The following is a 15,863-nucleotide window of genomic DNA, read 5'->3' on the forward strand; positions in this document are numbered from 1 at the left end:
GTGGGCCTCACCCAATCAGTTGAAGACCTGTCTAGCACCAAGACTGACCTTCCCTGCACAAGAGGCAGTTCAGCCAGCAGAGGCCTTCAGACCTGGACTGCAGTGTCTGTTCTTCTCAAGTCTCCAGCGTGCTGGCCCACCCTGCAGATTTGGGACTTGTCAGCCTCCATAATCACATGAGCCAATTCCTTACGATCTCTCTCTCCCATTTCTCCCATTGGTATATAGATCTCTCTATACATACATGCTGTTGGTTCTGTTTCTTGGAAGATTCTTGACTGATATAGTCCTACAGGGACACAAATTTGGTTAAGAATGGCCTCAAGAAGCTTACCCAGTGTGAGGGAGGGGTGGAATTCACTGTCAGGCAGAGGAGCCGGAAAAGTTATCTGCAGGGATTATGTTTAAGGTAGGCCCAGGGGGGCGGATTGTATTTGGGAAATGCAATTGAATGGGAAGGTGTAGTTACATGGAGAAATGCATGGAGTCTTTTGAGCATTTATGGCAGCCCTGTTTGGATTTGGCGTGATATGTATAAGATACGTATAAATATCCATCAATCCGTGGAAGCCAAAGTGTAGAGCGTGTTTAAATATTAGGAATGAGGTGTTTGTCATTCTTTGGGTAGGACACAGAGAATTGTTTCTTTGAGCAGGAAGGTCGCACGATTGGGTTTCAGACATTAAGCCATCCTAACCGTGAGTTGGGTTCCAACCATTCTCTCGGTATGTTGTATGCCAGACACTAGGATAAGTATTAGAGATAAGGTAATAAAAGACCCAGTGTCTGAATTCAAGGAGCTCACAGCCTGTGAGGGAGTAGGAGATGGAGAAAGGAAATATTATAGTGCAATATTAACAAACCCTTTCATAACAGTCAGTGTGTGGTACAAAAGGGGTCACAAAAGAGGGGCACCTGTGGGTGCCCACATACACATGTGGGCATGGGGCTGATCACAGAAAGCTTCCTGGAAGAAGTGATCTGGGACAGTTTTTTTGGAACTCCGAATAATTGTCTCATAGAGATTAGGTTTGAAAAGGAGTTGTCATTTAATATGATCCAACCTAACAGAATGTTACAACGGTGGTCAGGTCTCCCAAGTCAGACCTTGAAGTCTTTCCTAACTGGTGACTATCTTACAATTGTATTTCCTATATTACGGGTCTCCAAACCAAGAGGCCTAGGACTTCATAATATGTAAAATCTGAAATTGGACAGAGAGGATGTTTAAACACTTCCATTTTCTTTCCTCATTCTATTCTTTGCTTACAGAAACTCTTCCCAAAAGTTCTGGACCCAAGGCCTCCAGCCTGCCATGAGGAGCTTGTGTTTCTCCCGAAACTGATTTGCCCCAAACTTTTCATTCTTGAGGTGCTATGGACCTGTGTTAGAAAGAAAGCAATCTGATTGAACTACTTAATCCTGACCTCTGAATGACTCTCAAACCCTGTTACCCTCCCAGAACTATTTAAGTCTTTAAAGAGAGGATACTACAAATCCTTGGTGAATTATAGGTAATCAAAACAAGGCTTTTGTGTATTTGTTGATATAGGCCATGTTGAAAAGATGGGGCTACGCATCTGGGGTTCTCATTCAGACTTACTAGGTTTGCCACTTCAGGAAGTAAATCTCTGCTTCCCAATTTATCTACACTTACCTTTAGTATCATTAAAATATTGTTGATTTGGCATCTGATGGACCAAAACGAGTTTTGAAATTTTTTCTAATGAATGAAAGCAAAGAATTTAAAAGTCCGCTTCTTCAAAAAGGATTTGACTCATTGTCCTAAGTGGAAGGAATTATATTATTTCATCTCTTTCCTGCTTCCTTTGAATACTAAGCTGGTTAAATTAGCTGTGTAGTTACAGCAGTGTCGCTGTTTTCTAAGAGGAATTAGTTTTTCCAAAAATCACACATAATGTACAATGCATGACATGGATTCAATAAACAAATTTAACTGAAAACTGTTCATTTGGCTCCTCTTCCTTAAAAAAAACACCTTGTTGGGATGCCTGGGTGGCTCAGTTCGTTAAGCGGCTGCCTTTGGCTCAGGGGGTGATCCCAGGGTACTGGGATCGAGTCCCACATCTGGCTCCTGGCTCAGCGGGGAGCCTGCATCTCCCCCCACTCTGCCTGCTGCTCTCCCTGCTTATACTCTCCCTCTCTGTTAATGAATAAATCAATTAAAAAAAAGACCACCTTGTCAAGACAAATAAGACTTATGGTGATATGTCATACCACTGATATCAAAAGTTTTAAGGTCATAACATTTGAAACTTTAGCAGAGGAAGGAGTGATTCATTATTAAATCAGTGTTTCCCAAAACTCAGGTCACCAGACTGACCCTGGGTAATTCCTTCACCATCATCATCATCATCATCATCATCATAGGTTATGTTTATTAAGCATTTAATTCCCAACAACCTCATATAAAGTATAATTATCACCCCCTTTTCCTGGATGAAGAAACTGAAGCACAGAGAGGTTAAGTCACTTGCTTAATGTTACCCAGTAATTAGTAAAGCTAAGATATAAACTCTGGCAGTTTCAAGTTCCCTCTCTGCCCCTGCCCACCCAATTTTGACCCAGTAGATCTGGAATGAGCCCTGAAATCAGTATTCTGGTGATATATATATATATATATCCTCTGGTGATTCTGAAGCAAAGACAGGTTTGGGAACTATCCCATTAAATGAATTTGTTTTTCACTGGATGGCTCTGTTTCTTACTCGTGTCTTAGAAATAATAGCTTCTAGGGCCAGTCAAGTGACACAGTACTCCTTCATTTGATCAGTAAATAAAGATGTTTGAACGCTTTTCAGTGTTCTTCAGGCACAATGCTGAGGGGCCTGGTGAACTTTAGGAATTATGGCATGACCCAAGGCACAGACTATCCAGTTTAAAGGCATATGTGATAAGTTGGCAATTAGGAAGAGATCAGAAAAGCCGAGGTAGAAGGTGCAGCGTAGGCTTCCTGGAAGGGGATGTGAGCTGGATCTCAAAAAGAAAGCAGGGTTTGCAAATGTATGAAAGGAAGAGGGAACTATTTCTGCTAAGGGAGGAAATGAGCTCTCATAAACAGTGATTTAAGACTGGTATTTGTGAGCCAATGGGAGGCTCAACAAGACTGGGTGAAGCTGGGACTTCCTTTTGGGAGGAGGCTAGAAATAAACTTGGAAAAGTAAGTTAGGACAAGATTATGGTAACCCTTAAATAAGTGCCCAGTCAGAATTTGGACCAAACCCTATGAACAATGGTGGGGGTGGGCATCAGCTGGGAAAGAACCCTCTGTAGTCAGTCACCATGTAGGCTGGAAGGATAGTCAAGAGATCAGAACCAGAAAAACCATTTAGAAGGTGAAAGGAACAATATAGGTGTGGGAATCTATCCTTAGTGTGGACCTGGGAGTCACTAGGTCAGGTTATGCCGCTGACCACGCTCAGTGATTTGGAGCAAAGTGTCTACTGTCTGAGTCCTAGGACTCTTCGCTGGAAGATGGGTACGATTATGAAAATGTCTGCCCTCATAGACCGAGCCCAATAACACAGAGGATTTCTCTAGGATGCTGACCAGCTCTGGGGTATAAGGTAAACATGTCAGGATTTTCAGTTTTCAGGCCCCTGTGACTTGGAAAATGGGACACACTTTATGGAAGACAAGAAAAGAAAGGCTAACTAATACTTAGGGTTTTAGGAATTATGCTGGGTTAATAAAGGAATTATCCTTCCCAACAACCTTAAGAGGTAGGTATTTTTATCCCCATTTAACAGTTGACTTAACTGGAGGAGAAGATAGTTTGAGTTGGAATATAAATGAGAGTCTGCCTAAATCTAAAACTGGGGCTTTTTGAACTTCATCATATTGCTTTAGACTCTTTAAGTTCTATTTTATTTCACTGGCTTTGCCCTAATATTCTAGTCTGAGACTATTTTGGATTTTGGTTCTAACCTCTATCCAGGTAATCATCCCTCCAAACTTTGTGTCCTCTGAGAGAGGGACATCAGTTTTGCTGAGTGGCGGAGAAAGATGGAGGAAGGATTTTTTTGGAGCTGAAAGAGACGAGATGCCCTTGCTCCGTTAGGTCTAAGGCCAGATTACCTGCCCAGGGTAGAAGTGGGAAAGATGCAGCCTGGTTGTGAAGTGGTGGGAAAGCCAATGGAATAGTCCAGCTGCTGAGAATGATGGGGCAGATGGGTGGAGAGTAAAGGACAGAAGGAAGTTAACAACCAGGACCGAGGCAGGGAGTGGGTAGTATAGAGGCATGAAATACTTCTTTCCATCAAAGAAAAACAAAGAATGGATAAACAAACAGTAAAGGGAGAGCTGGCCCACTCAGCTGGTACATTAGTTGTGGGAGGTCGCAGACAAGGTGACCGTATCGAATGGTAACACTGAAGAACACGGGTTAGGGAAGAGGAGACAGACCGTTGTCGGAGGAAAGCTCAGGTTCCAGCAATGGCGAAGAAATGAAGATATAAATGAAGCCATATATAGTGGAAAACATCATCCACGGGGAGAAGCCTTCCATTTTTACCTTCAGTCTTACCCTGTGCCCACAAAAAGTTGTTAAGTATATGTAAGTGTTCTTTCAACTAGGTTATTTATAAGTATGGGATATAAACCAAGAATTGTTAACCCCTTGCACAGGCTGAGATTACACACTTGGGCGAAATGCAATACTTCTAAAGGCACTTAGGTGTTATAAAAGACCACATTTCAATCAAAGGAACCGCATACTACCAGTGGGGTGTTTCTTCTAAGGGAAACCCAGGTTACTCAGGATAAACTGTGGACTCTGGGGACAGCTTTCTGCTCTGGGCCTAGGATTTCTACCCCAAGAGCCTACTAGAATCTCGGTCCTGTTTTGGTTTAAAGCAAAACAGGAAGTTACATTCACCACATCTGTTGCCCAGATAGGATCATTGGCAATCCTGCCTTGCTTGTTCCCGGAATTAGCTAGCCCCCTGGTGTGCTGGGAGCGATGATATTAAAAGCGGGAACCCCTCACTGAGTGCGGGGCAAGTCCCTGCTTTCCCCACCGTCTGTCACTCTAGGAAGCCCAGCGGCTGTTTGTGCTGGCGAAATGAGTATTTAGAGTATTTCAAGTACCCAAGTGACAGTTAATTTCAAGTGAATGTCATTAACCACCTGAGGTTACAGGGGAAAACATTTTAGCCCTCTCCTACCATCCACACATGTCAATCCTTGTCTTCTTGATTTGTCTCTACGAAGATTAATGCTAAAGTGATTCTTCGTTATCTGCCAAAAAAGAGTTGAAGAGTGTACACAGGTAAGCCTGGCTGGGTTTCCTTGCGAAACGATTTTAAAGGGAGACACACAGCGGTAAGCTCAGGCTTCCAGGTACGGGCTGCTACGGCCTGCAGGTGCAAAGGGGCTCGAGAACCCACTACACGTTTTTCTTGGAAGTCTGTGCCTGGTTTTCCGGGCCGCTGGCCGGTCTCTGCCGCGTTCCTCGGCCCCGTCGGGGATGCTGCGGGCGGCTTTTCCACGCGGCGCACTCGGGGTCGTGTTCCACGTTGGCTCCCGGTGTGTGTGGTGGGTGCGCACCGGAGAGGGACGGGAGGAGGGGCAAGACCCTCTCTTTCAGGGTGTTTTGGGGCAGTTTCTCCAGAGGCTGGTGCCCCCAACCTAAAAAGGTGACCCCCTCCTCGTTAGGTCCGAAGTGGCGGGAAGCCGGGTCTTCGCAGGCTCCCGAAGGCGAGGGAGGCTCTAAAACCTGGAGGAGGACCCCGCGCGCCCGGCCGCGGCTGGCGCGGGCGCTCAGGGGAAGGGGCCGCGGGCTTTCAGGTAGAAACACGCCCCGCTCGCGGAGCCTCGGCCGGTGCGGGGGGCGACCCCGGGGCCGTGGCCGCGCCGGGCGGGAGGTTTCCGGGCCCCTCCCGCGCTTCGGGCTTGTGGGGAGATGGCGGCGACGGTTTCCCGGCTCCCCCGCCCCGGACGCCGATGGCGGTGCGTTCCGGCCCTCCCCCACCAGCGTCTCCCCCACGGTAGCCGGAGCCGGTGAGGCCGGGAGGGCGGGGAGCCGAGGAGGAAAGGCGAGAGGGCGGAGGTTGCGTGGTGCAGGCGGCGGCCGCGGGAGGAGGGCCGGCGGGCGGGCAGGGGAGGAGGAGGAGGCGGGAGCCGTGTCGCACGCAGCTCCGGGCGGGGCGGCCCCGGCGGCTGAGGGACGCAGCCAGACCTTGGCGGGACGGGGATTTAACCGGCGCCCGGGCTCAGCGACCCGGTGGAGACGTCGCCAGAGCCCTTTAGGCACCAGGGAAATGCGGGTGAGTGGCGGCGGCGCGGGGGCCGAGGGCAGGCGGCGGCGGCGGCGCAGGCCCGGGTCGGAGCCGCGGTGTCGCAGTGACTGGGGCCGCGGCGGCCGAGCCCAGGCGCCCGGCGAGGCCTGAGCCGCCGAGTCGAGCCGCAGCGGGGCGGAATGGCGGCCGGGCCGGGGGACTCGTGGGCGGAGGGCGCTGGGTTGGGAGGGGAGCGAGCGGGGCCCGGCCCTGAGTCACCCCTGCCGGCTCGGGCCTGGCAGGGCCGCGGCCCCGGACGCGGGCTCAGAGCGGCCAGGCCTGGACTACGCACTGGGGGGAAAGAAAAAAAGCCCGATTCATCGCGCCCGAGGCGGCGGCGGCCTGGTGGCGCCGGCCTCTCGCCCGGCCGCCACCGGGCCGGGGCTTCGGGGCCGAGCGGGCGGGCGGGCGAGCGGCCCGGGGGCATCCCGGGCGTCCGCGTCTCGGCCCCTCTTGTGCGGCGACCCCTCGGGGCGCCCTGGCTGGTGCCCTTTCTCCCCCACCCCCTGGGGACCGCTCGTCCCCCGTGCGTTGCCTGTCCCCCCCCCCCCCCCCCCGACTCGTGCTCTCAAGAAAGTACTGGGTTCGCGCGCAGGAGAAGCCGCGGAGCCGGGCTCTGCTTTCCGGTTCCCCGCCCGCGGCTCTCGGGGTCCCGCCTGCATTGTTGCGACTGTGCAGGTCGCTATTATTGGGTAACAGTCGCCCCTTTGCCCCGTTCTCTCGGGGGAGCGGACCGGGGGGCGCGCAGGGATGCGAGTACGGCGGCCGAACGGGACGGAGCCCCCCGGTGCCCGCGAGTGGGGCCGAGCCTCGGCGCGCCCCCGGCCCTGCGCCCGGCGGGAGCGCGCGCTGACCCCGCAGGTAACCCGGGCGCGGGCGGCCGGCGTGGGGCGGGGTCGCCGCGAGCCTCCGTCGGCCACCTGTGTCGCGCTAGGTTCTGTGGACGAAATGGTTAAGCGAGAGGGAAGTGCTTTATGAACATTCCTTGAGACTGATCCCCAAAGTTGAGGGTTTTCTCTCTTTAGCGAGCTCTTTGCCAAAAACAGGATTCTCTCTTCCGATTGGATCACTGGTGTTGCTTTTAGTTCGTAGCTGGGGTTAGTGGTAAGTGTGCAAATACGGAATTGCAGTCAACTTACTCAAGTTATTTATTTGTTGTGTGTAATTGCCCTTCCTTGAAGTGGCATTTAAGACCGTCAAAGTTAGGAGCGGAGTCAGTGGTCACGCAGTTTTTGAAACGCGCTTATCGGAGTGACAGAGGGGAACTAAATTCACTTTTACTTTGAGCCCTGAGTTCCTAGGACCTAACCCTATTCTAACACTCTGCAGCAGTTTTAACACTTCATTTTGTGGCCACCTTGTTTACCTGATTTTCTGAAATCCTGGGGAGTTCATGGCTTGTGTAGCAAGATAAGAAAAAATTGTTTGAAAAGCAAAACTAGGTGTTTTGTTTTAAAAGAAATTTGGACTTTCTTTGTTCAGGAAGGGTTCTTGGATACTAGATTTTTTTTTTTTTTCTTTTTACTTTGAAGTGCTGTTTGTTGCTTTCTATGGTAAGTCCAATAGTCGCGAGGCATTTCCAATAACAAAACATGCAAGCTTTAACCCTACTATGCCCATTTTTGGAGGTTTCAGGAGACTGCTCATTAAGTTTGAGAGGGCTGACTGGATTACTCTCTGAAAATATTAAACTTTTTTTTTTTCCTCTTTGGCACCATTTTTTAAAAAACGTTTTTGCCAAAAAGGAAAGTTTCGAAACACTGTAGATACACTAGGGTTTTAACTTACAATACCCTCCTTCTGTCCGCTCCATCTCAAGTCCTTATAGCCATGTCTCCCAGTCCTAATGTCTGGGAGGCCACATCAAGAGGCCTAAGGGACACATGAATGGCTGGGCTTTGCTTTGATATGGCAGACCCTAGAATTCCTTTGCCTCTTGCTGAATAGTGTCTTCTAGGGGTAATTAACTTAGTGTTGTCATTACAGCCTTTATGCATTTCAGACTCTGAATTCCTTGAAGGTAGGGGATATGCCTTATTTTTGCATCCCGGAAGTAGCATAGAACTTGGTACCTCGGGTTGTTTTTTTAAATGACTAAATCTGGAATAATTCCCCCAGTGTTTGACCGCCTGTGATGTGGGCTGCAGAAAACACTTAATGCTGGTAAGAAATGCAGGTTTTGTTATAATTGCTCTTAAAAACCCCAGGATCGAATACAACAAAACAAAAAAATGCTCAGATTTTCTTTAGCTATGGAAATCCAGGAAAGTGGTAAGAAAACAAGTGGCAAAACGTGAATTAGCTTGTTTTCCTTCAGAACTCATTTTAAGGTGCAGCTTTTGTTTTGTTTTGTTTTCGCAAAAAGTTGAAGTATTTTACCCCAGGTTAAGCATTGCAGCCTTGCTTTTGAAATAAAATCTCTTGGTAGCTGAGGTTCTTCCCTGTCTGGAGCCGGCGCACACCCGCTGGTGAGGCCGGAGTGGGATGTGGCCTCTTGCAGGAGAGACCATTCTTGGGTCCTTGAGGGCCTTTGTTCAGAAATTCACTCCCAGTATACCCAGCAGGCTTAGTGTGCCTTTCTTTCAGGATGGAAAATTAAAATGAATGTACTTTATTTTTTTTTTTCAAGATTTTTATTTCTCTAATCTCGGTACCCATCGTGGGGCTAGAATCCACAACCCTGAGATCAAGAGGCATGTGTCCTCCAACTGAGCCAGCTGGGTGCCCCAAAATGAATGTACTTTATTTACTTATTTTTTAAAAAGATCTTATTTATTTGACAGAGATCACAGGTAGGCAGAGCAGCAGGCAGAGAGAAAGGGGGAAGCAGGCTCCCTGCTGAGCAGAGAGCCTGATGCCGGGCTCCATCCCAGGACCCTAGGATCATGACCTGAGCCAAAGGCAGAGGCTTTAACCCATGAGCCACCCAGGCGCCCCATGAATGTACTTTAAATGGAGGAGTTGTTACTTGCCATTCTTCAGATTAAAAATGAGGGCCCCCAAAACTTAGGTATGTGTTTGTGTTTTTCTTCTTGGCTGCTTCCGCCCTAGAGAGCTCCCAAGGCCACGGGCCTTCTGTCTTCAGCAGCTGAGTCAGTCTGGAACAGGATGGCTTTGGGGAACCATGGGCTTGTTTTGAAATTTGTCTTTTAGATATACCTAGAGAAAAGAGCGTACCACTTTAAAGGGCCAATTCTAGGTTCACTTTGCCCTTTTTTTGGATACCTGATAGTTTTTCAGTAAAAAGTGTGTTGTTTGCTTTTCAGAACGGAGGAGTAAACATTAAATGAAAAATCAAATTTGAGTAAAACCCTTAACTATATTCTGTTACTAAGGCCTTTCAGCTTCCTTTTTATAACACATGCATTTAGTAATGTGTGCTATAATCAGAATTATGATACTTAATGATGCTAATTTTTATTCATACAGATATTTTCCAGCCATATATATGTTACTCATTTATTTTTGCTTGGGACATTTTGCATAGAACATTTTGCCTGGTAGAGAAGACCTGGGGTCTAATTCAAGCTTAACTTTGTTGGGCCTGTATTTCCTCATTTGTAAAATAACAAGGTTTTTAATTGATACTATTTTAAGAATTCTTTAGGCCTTCAGAGTGTGTGGATTCCGTGGGAATATCATTGCTTTTAATAGCCTTTGAAAAACTGTTCTCTTCTAAAGCACGATCTTACTCATGTTTGAAAAGCCAACTTGTGAAGCCTAGGTTTGATAGTCATTTAAATTTTTTTCCTTTGGGAAACCTGGATCAAGTAAGCAGAGTCCCCTCACTGGCTTCTGCTCCCGGCTTCAGCATCCCTGACATGGTTCCCCGTGCAGATCTTTCTTCTGCTTCCGCTCTGTCTAGAGTACCGCATCCTCTTCTATCTCCGGACACACTCTTGCTCCTTCAGAAAGGCTCCGTGTAGGCTCGAACTCCTGTCCCATCCCATCCCGGTCGAGGAGCCTGCCTGGGACCCCATGAGGCCCTGCTTGGGTCGGTGTCCTAGCACCTTACCCTGTGACCGGACTTGGTGGCTTCTCCCACTCGACGGACCTCCGTTAGGGCTGGGAATGTGAGAGAGACATCTGCCCTCTGTGCCTAGCACCTACCTGGCTGAGTCAACATTCATTTAACTCCTACTGTGTTCAGGAACAGACACCCACCTGGAATCTTTACGGAACTTCTGGAAGTGTAAGTACCGTTGTCTGCACTCCCTTGCAGCGTGTCGGTGGAAAAGGTGACGCTTTGAGTGGTTAAGGTCAGGCCTGGTAGGTAGTGATGCTAAAACAGGACGGAGGGGCTCCAGAGCTCCAGCTACAACCAGAGGCTTCCGAAGTGTTTTATATGAAAGTGCGAAGAGGAGAAGAGATCAGAATGAAAATGCTTTAACAATTGATAACTGATAATTGGTCATTCTGACAATCGATTATGCAGAACTCTTTTGACCACAAAGCATGAACTTACTGTTCTTGGTCTTTAGTAACTGGTGGTCACTGAAGGAGAGTACTTGGACACCGGTGGCATAGAAATAAATGGTTCTGGAACTTTGAACTGTCGTTGAATTGGGTGTGATGTGATTCATTGGCCTTGCCAGAATTTGTAAAACCATTTTGAGACTATTCAGATCGAACAAGTTGCAATTTTTAAAAAGGCCTGTGTGAGAAAATATTTTGGAAAACAGGTTGTATGAAATGTGTGCAGCCATTTATTTATTTTTTAAGATTTTATTTATTTATTTGACAGAGATCACAAGTAGGCAGAGAGGCAGCCAGAGAGAGAGAGGGGGCCGGATGGGGGGAAGCAGCCTCGCAGCTGAGCAGAGAGCCCGGTGTGGGGGTTGATCCCATGACCCCAGGATCATGACCTGAGCTGAAGGCAGAGGCTTTAACCCACTGAGCCACCCAGGCACCCCGTGTGCAGCCATTTAAAATATGTGTGCAGAAAGTGTGTATGCACTGGTGAAAACATTTAAAATAGTACAAAAAGGGGGCGCCTGGGTGGCTCAGTGGGTTAAGCCTCTGCCTTCAGCTCAGGCCCTGGTCTCAGGGTCCTGGGATCGAGCCCCGCATCGGGCACTCTGCTCAGGAGGGAGCCTGCTTCCTCCTCTCTCTGCCTGCTTCTCTGCCTACTTATGATCTCTCTCTCTCTCTCTGTGTGTCAAATAAATAAGTAAAATCTTAAAAAAAAATAGTACAAAATGTTATAATTTTAGGGTGGTAAACTTCTGTGGTTTTTAATACCTTTTTTTTTAATTTATTTTTAAGAAACAAAAGATAGTACAAATGATCTTAGGATGGTGAAAGCCTCTCCCAGCACGACACCAAGTGGGAACTGTTTAAAGGGAAAAAATCAGAATTATTAAGCTTCTGTATGCTAAAATGCCATAAAGAGAATAAAGATAAGTGGCAAACTGAGAGAAATACCGTGACTTAGAAGCAATTTAACTTTCCTTACTATAAAAAGAGGGCCTGTAAACCAAAAGGTTAAAAGAAGGAGCAGGAAACGTGAAGAAAGTTTCGGCTTCACCCGCAGTACTCCTAGAAATGCCAGTTAGTGAGATACTGGTCTTAAAAATTTTGGCCTAGATTAAAAAATAAACCACTTCTGGTGAGGGCATGGAGAAATGAGCCCACTCATACGTTGCTAGAAAAAGTAATTTAGTATGACTTTTGCAAGAGAAATATGTGACACACAAAATCTGTGTGCCCTTTGAAATAGCTAATCTACTTCTAAAGTTTAGGAGAGAAACTGTTTAGTAGATTAATACTTTGTCATGAGAATACATATTTAACACCCTCTTTGAGCAGGTGTTTTCAATGTTTTGCTATTAAGGATGATTATGTCATCATTTTTAGATAACTTTGCATTTCTGCAATTCTGTATTTAATGACTATTCAGTGAATATTAAATGACCGAAACCGGCTATAAAACAATATATGTAATGTCTAAAATTTTAGGTTGTTGGTATGTGAGTATATACATTAAATAAAAAGGGGTGGAGGGCCTAAACCAAAAAATGAATAGTGATTATCTCCAGGCAGTGGATTTAGAAGTTATTTTTAGTTTAGTCTTATTTTCGTTTTTTCCTCCAGTTTTCTCCAGTGCACATATATCTGTAATACAGTGGAGTAATTGGTAAAAACAACCCCAAAAAAGGCCAGCATAGCTACTGGGACTCATTGCCAGTGAGGTGTTTCTGCTTGGTGTCCTGCCCATGTGGCCTGGGCATGGCTTTGCAAGCCGACCCTGTCCTGCGTGCTGGGTCCCTGTTGCGCATGCTGGTACCCCTTATGTGAGGACAGGGCTGCCTGATCTTCCCCTTCTCTCCCCCGCGTTTCCATCCGGCAGGTCCCCTCATGCCTTCCATGAAACCATCTTAATGTTAAACCATCTCATGAAACTCCTTGATGTTTTGATATTTTATTATAACACCGAATTCCATACCGCCCGATCGTCTGGAGTGTGGAAGCTTCCTTTTCTTTGTGATACTGTGAACGTCTTACCCTTGTTTGCTTACTTCGTAACTCCTAGTGTGAGTAGGTGCGTTTCTAGATTGACTGTGTAAACCTGTTGTTGTGCTTCCTATACATTTGCTAAAAATTGGAAGAAAATTTTTTTGGCACACCTTGTGCTGTAGCTTGGAAAATTGAAATGTTACCATCGACTTAAGAAATGTGTTCTAAATGACAAATGAGGAATGCCGTTGGACTGATGAGAGCAGAGGTGCACGGAAGTATGGCACCAGATGCCAGGAATAAAATGCCTCTACTATGTAGAAATCAGTTAACCATATACTAACTGAGATAGTTATGTGTGACCGAGGAGCCGCCCAAAGTCAGGACGCGAGGGAAAGGCCAGGGCTCAGACCTGCCTCCCTGCCGGATTGAAGGAGGCCTGCTCTGGCCAGACTGGGGGACATTTGGCTCACAGGAGGATAGAGAAGGGAAAGTCCAAGAATGGATTCTTCTGACTTCCACTGTGTTAAAGACTTAAAATCCATGAAAAATTTCCTTGCAGGTCCGTCTGAACGTGTAATAAATAGCACTATTTGCTCAGCACTTAGTATGAGCCAGAGATGGGGCCGAACCCACGCCGTGACCTTGGAGCTGCTCCCCCTTGGCTTTCTGCTTATTGTCAATGCCTCACCTTGGACAGAAGCCTTGTCTCTGTTCCTGGCCAGCGGGAGCCGCGGACACCCAGTGCCGGCACGTTTGCTAGTGCCCGGGGACCCCCCCAGGTGGTGTCTCCTGTTCGCCATGGTGAAGAAAGACTACCAATGGGGGGACCCAAAAACACAAAGCCAGGGAGGGCCCAGCGATGGTGAAGATCGTCAGCCTGTTGGGCAGTTTGCCCCGAGTGCTCCCTTCCATTGTAACCTCGCAAGTGTTCCGTGTGTCGGGTACGTGGCGGCGTGTGGGTTGTTGTGTAATGTCAGCAGTCCAGCTGGGGCGAGTCTGGTGAGGTGTATCCTGCAGAGAGTCCCGCTCAGATGGTGAAGATTCCTTCGCTTTTGTTTTTTTGTTTGTTCCTTTTTCGGTCACTGTTTTTGTAACAAACATGCTCAGCTTTACTGTACGTTGACTGCTGCACGTGTTACTGCATTTCCAGTATTTTCATTTGTTTAGACCCGAATCTGTCCAGTATGTTCGGTGACATGTCAGGTATGAGGGTGGGAGATCTGTGAATAAATACATTTAGGAAATGCTGGGTTGCATATTGAGGGACCTTTAATATGTTGGTGTATGTTGCCATTACAGGGAGATCTGGATCTTCCAGGGGACATATGTCAGATAGGGCGTGTGGGTCTGTAACGAGGTACACCCTTCATTTAACGTAGCCTTTGAGGGAAGCGAACCTTACTACCAGAGTAAAGAACGCATTTTGTTTTGTAAAACACATACTGAGTTTAGAATCATAGCATGAAAAATAACACGCCTTGCAGTAGCAAGCAGTAGTAAATTGACACGTTCATTTTTGTTCCGTCTTTGGTGAAGCACTGATTGAGTCTTGGACGTGCTTGTGCTCTTTGGATCAATCAGTGATGTAGAGACCAGGATCTTAATGAATACTGTCAGACGTGTAGTTGTCTAGAAACGATTTCTGCTTCGCTCCATTCCACGTCTGAATCCTAAATGCTATTCCAGAAAGTAGCCGAAACAGATTTTTAAAGTGCATGCTTTAGGATCTATAATCGCTGCTGAAGACCTCCAGCAAAGTCAAAGTATATCACTTACATTTTCTTGGTGGTGCTGTATTAAACCTACTTTAAAACCTGGAAAACACTGGTTTATGACATGAACTACAAAGACATTTCAAAAAAAATTTTTTTTGGAAAAGCATTTCAGTCCACTGAAAATCAGACTTCATGTCTCTGTTCTCCGAGATTCTTTCCGGGTGTGTGACATTGGTTCTCCTGCATTTCCGGCTCCGTGGTTTCCAGAGTGTGAACGGTGCATCCAGGAGACAGCAGATGAGTTTGGGATTGTCTTTTCTGGAGCAGTTCAGCCTCTTTAAGGAGGGGGCTGCAGCGCGCCGTGATTCCCAAAGTTCTCGGCCGGGTCACCCTTTTTCTTCTTGAAAGATCTCTTGACATTAGCTTCTGCAGAGACTGCTCTCTGCTCTGTTTGATCTTTTCTTCTCCTGATGGACATTCAGGAGATCCCTCATTGACTTGGTTCTGTGGTGTAGTTGATTCTGCCCTGGGGCTTTGCAGTTTTGTTTCTCCTAAGCAGCTGTGATGCTTCTAACTGTTGGCTCACTGGCCTCCCGCTGAGCACCACGCCCTCTTCCTCCTGAGGGTCCTCCAGGCTTTCCGTCCCCCTGCCCTGCCTTCCATCTCCACTTGCCCCAGACTCTCCTCTCTGGCTCCGTAAGCGGAGTCCAACTTCTCTCTTGCTGGCACTACGCAGCCTTGCCAGTTCTTTCTTCCAAATGCTTTGTACTCGCACCTTCAGTTTTGGTTCTAGCCCGAGCTTCGTGTTGCCTTTACTTCCTCGTGCTGCTTCCCCTGTATTCAGGATTTGCTGGGGGTCTGGTGACCAGAGCCTGCCGGGGGGTATTGGAGTCACGGTGATTTGGTCGAGTGGGCGCCACTTTAGGTTCTTGAGCACGTCCCCCCCCCCCCCCCCCCCCCCGAGCCCATCCCCTCCCCAGAAGCTCAACTGCAAGTCCAGCTCTGGGCACAGCGCACCCGGCGCACTCGACGGCGGGTCTGTAATAAAACTTAATGGAATTTCAACAAACCAAACCAATTTGGAGTTCTGTTAACTTTGAGATTTTACCTGTGCTGTAGAAATTTTCTTTGGATAAGGCCGATTTTTGGGAAATGTCTATGGTTAAAGAATTCAGACTCACCAACAAGCCATGTTAACACAAAAATTTACTTTTGAACGCCTCGATGTAGTGTAAGGTAAACATCTACAGTGCTTTTTTCGGGTAGATACATTGGTGTGTGTGTGTGTGTGTGTGTGTGTGTGCGTGTGCGCGTGCGCGCGCTTATAACTAGGACAGAAGATTCCCTTAATAGTTGTAGTGAAAAGTAATTTTAAAACACATTCAGATGA

At 47.4% G+C, this 15,863-nt stretch overlaps 1 protein-coding gene across 3 annotated transcripts in view; it reads left to right on the forward strand.

Annotated features, from left to right (window-relative positions):
* The first annotated feature begins 5,841 nt into the window (after positions 1-5,841).
* The window catches only part of CUL1 (cullin 1), a 105,036-nt gene continuing 95,014 nt past the window's right edge, over positions 5,842-15,863 (forward strand). The window contains exon 1 of one of the 3 annotated variants that reach the window (XM_047695262.1): positions 5,842-5,970. The gene's annotated coding sequence lies outside the window, so the exon portion shown is untranslated. Of the gene's footprint in view, positions 6,022-6,155; positions 6,288-15,863 lie in introns of those variants that run through there. The other 2 variants (XM_047695261.1, XM_047695260.1) reach the window with 2 other exon arrangements.

Source organism: Lutra lutra, chromosome 11 (genome assembly GCF_902655055.1).
Source record: "Lutra lutra chromosome 11, mLutLut1.2, whole genome shotgun sequence".
Taxonomy (NCBI): Eukaryota; Metazoa; Chordata; class Mammalia; order Carnivora; family Mustelidae; genus Lutra; species Lutra lutra.